General features: G+C 42.6%; 1 non-coding gene across 1 annotated transcript; it reads right to left on the bottom strand.

Annotated features, from left to right (window-relative positions):
• Positions 1-2,086: 2,086 nt before the first annotated feature.
• On the bottom strand, positions 2,087-2,161 carry Trnaa-ugc. Its single transcript has one exon. It is a non-coding gene; the product is annotated as a tRNA-Ala (tRNA).
• Positions 2,162-3,444: the final 1,283 nt, after the last annotated feature.

Consider the following 3,444-nt stretch of genomic DNA (forward strand, 5'->3'; position numbering starts at 1 on the left):
TCATAATTCTAATGGTTCAGATGGCTCTGAGCACTATGGGACTTAACATCTGAGGTCATCAGTCCCCTAGAACTTAGAACTACTTAAATCTAACTAACCTAAGGACATCACACACATCAATGCCTAAGGCAGGATTCGAACCTGCGACCGTAGCGGTCGCGCGGTTCCAGACTGAAGGGCCTAGAACCATTCGGCCACACCGGCCGGCTCTCATTATTAACAGCAGACTTATTTCATACTTGTTACATGTGATAAAGATAACTGAGCGTCACCAAAACTAGTCATGTGAAGTCTCTGCAATGTACTGGGACTATGGCTTGACTATTGTACTGAAGTCAAATAAATTTGAAAAAAAAACTTATATTTAGTCGCGCTTTTATTGTATTTGAAGTCAAATAAATTTCCAAAAACTTATATTTAGTCGCGCTTTTAAGACAGTCATGTCTAATTACTATTTTTGTTCATTTCTCATCGCGGAGTAGCCTGTTTATTCATTTATTGAGATGAACACGACTTTTCAAAACGCAATAAAGTGTACACGTTCCCGTAATTATAATTTTAATGATACAATTGAAACCACAGAACAGTACACAGTGGGGAGTCGCATTGCTTGCAACAATACGGCCATTCATTCTCTGCTGTCTCACAGCCGACCAATGAAATGAAATGCCATAACAAACAAATCAACAAACGCAAAATACACTCTTCACAATTTCGTATGCACCGGCTCACTTGACACAAAGAGAGAGACTCTATCTAAGAAGCGTCCCCGCACCAGAGAAATGTGTCTTTTACGGAAGTTCCTCAACACAGTGCAATCGAAGTCTCCTCATGATTAATATATCTGAGTCCCTTCTTTATTTAGCTGCCTCCCATTCAGTCCTCTCTTCTCCTTCTACCTCTTCTTACTTCTCCCTCCCCTATTTCGCCCTTTTCCTTTCTACTTCCTCATTTTTTTCACATTCCACGAAACTGTGCCACCGTGGAGACATCGCACAGGGCAGCACGCACCCGATCGCCATTTCCTAATGACGCCACTACACTGTAGCACAGCCTTACACGGTGGAATATGAAAAGCGCACCTACTAGCAACCTTTCACGTGAAATTTTTCTTAACTCGACGGCCTCAATGAAATGAACTGACACCGCACGACTTGTCCATCCTGCCTGCGCCCCTCGCGAAGACCATCTCGTGCCCTTGCATTCCAGGCAGGTGGCAAACACACCTACTTTACTCGCCTTGAGTAGAGGGACGCTCTGTCACAAAAACTGTAGTTTAATTCAACAACATATTAATGTAAACCAGTGAATCCCTGGTTCGAAAGCATCGAACTCCGATGTATAGGAAAGCTTTAAACGTCAGACTGCAAAAGAGTCAATGTGTTAAATATTTGATGTTAAGCATGTAAACGAGAATGGATGCTGTTTGAAATTATCATTACAGTGATTACAGTTTGATGGTAGGGCTTAAGTGATTTCATTATCGAACAGTGGATGAATACAGTCTAGCTAAATAGCACTTTGTTTGAAGCAAAGGCTACCTTTGCACGCTTCTCAGTGTTGTTGACGTCATGTATCCTAAGCTGTATGTCCTTAAGTGATATAATTTTTCAGTTACACTCATTGATATACGTAGATACTGTCTGCAGTGTGTGATGCGAACGCGTGATACTGAAATTTGACTGCAGGAACAGCGAATGTGTAGTAAACGATACTTGTTTTCCTTTCATTATTTTGTACAGGGATTCAGCGATAAAAAAAATTCATAAAGGCTTCAAATTATGGATAAATTTTGTCGGACTCCGCTAAGTGTTCTCATTCTCAAATACTGAATGAAAGTAGTCGGTGTATTTGCGCCCCATCAGTTACGGAGTTTCGGCAATACGTGTGCATCCGCACAGAGGAAGGAGGTAAATTGCCGGTTAGCCTTAACTATATGAAGATGGTATCTGTTCTTTCAGACATGTCCGAAAGAACAGGTACAACCGGTGACCATGCAGCGTTCTAGAAAGAGATGATGATTAAATCAAGAGCCCACGCTGCCGACAGGCATTGATATACATCAACGGGGACAGTTGAAAATGTGTGCCCCGACCGGAAATCGAACCCGGGATCTTCTGCTTGCATGGCAGACGCTCTATCCATCTGAGCCACCGAGGGCGCTTCAGTCTGGAACTGCGCGACCGATACGGTCGCAGGTTCGAATCCTGCCTCGGGCATGGATGTGTGTGATGTCTTTAGGTTAGTTAGGTTTAAGTAGTTCTAAGTCTAGGGGACTGATGACCTCAGATGTTAAGTCCCGTAGAACTCAGAGCCATTTGAACCATTTGAACCACCGAGGGCACAGAGCATAGTGTGACTGCAGGGACTTATCCCTTGCACGCCCCCAGTGAGACCCACATTCCCAATTTAATGTTCAAAAACGGTTCAAATCGCTCTGAGCACTATGGGACTTAGTATCTTGCGCCAAGTTACACAGTCTCTAACTGTAATACTTGTGTTAGTTTTAAAACTTTTAACGTAAGATTATGTCTCTTAATGATCAGATAATGACATTAATTTTTTTTAAAATTCGCTCATAATTACGCGAAAAGCTGAAAATCACGTTTTTTTTACCACTGGAAGCAGTTAGGTAGGTAACCTGCAACTTGTACAGCGTTCTGCGACAGTGGTTTGCTAATAAATTAGGCTGGTGCACAAGTTCAAAGCGCTTTTGCTTTTATGTTAGTCTCCCGGTTGCTGTGGGTTTATTTACCGATTGTCAATTTTTATTCGTAGTTCACTGTTGCTGTTCGATTTTACATATTGTCATTTTGTCATTTGGAGATAGTGAGAGGAGCTTTGGACGCTAGAAAATTGAGAGCCAGGTGCAGATATCGGAGCGGTTCCTATGTATTACGCTGTTTCAGGTCAAAAGAGGAGTGACACCGGCGGAGGCAGTCAGACACATTTGCGCTGTGTGTGGGGATAATGACACTGCACAGAGCATGGCAAAAAATGGTTTCCTTGTTTTAAAGGGGATCGTTTTGCCATTAGTTATTCTCCATATTCAGTAAGACATTCGGGGATTGATAACGATGGTTTAAACGCATTAATCCACTACGATCCATGTCAGTGTACTCGAGAACTGGCACATGTGTTGAACTGTGATCATCCCATCAACGTGCGACATTTGCAAGCAGCGAGGAAGCTTCAAAAATAGCTTGTATGGGTACGGTATGCTTTAAGCCAAAATAACATCTCTGCTTGCTCATCGTCAGGTGGATCGCGAACACCTACCATCCGTATCCTGTATTATTACTGGTGACGAGAAATGATGTCTTTGTGCTAACATAAAGATAAGAAAGTAGTGGTTGAGCCCCTACAAAGTAGTAACTCCCGTACAAAGACGTGCGCACATCCACCAAAGATAATGTTGTGCATCTGATGGAATAGCGGCGGTAT

This window comes from Schistocerca piceifrons, chromosome 6, assembly GCF_021461385.2.
Source record: "Schistocerca piceifrons isolate TAMUIC-IGC-003096 chromosome 6, iqSchPice1.1, whole genome shotgun sequence".
Lineage (NCBI taxonomy): Eukaryota > Metazoa > Arthropoda > Insecta > Orthoptera > Acrididae > Schistocerca > Schistocerca piceifrons.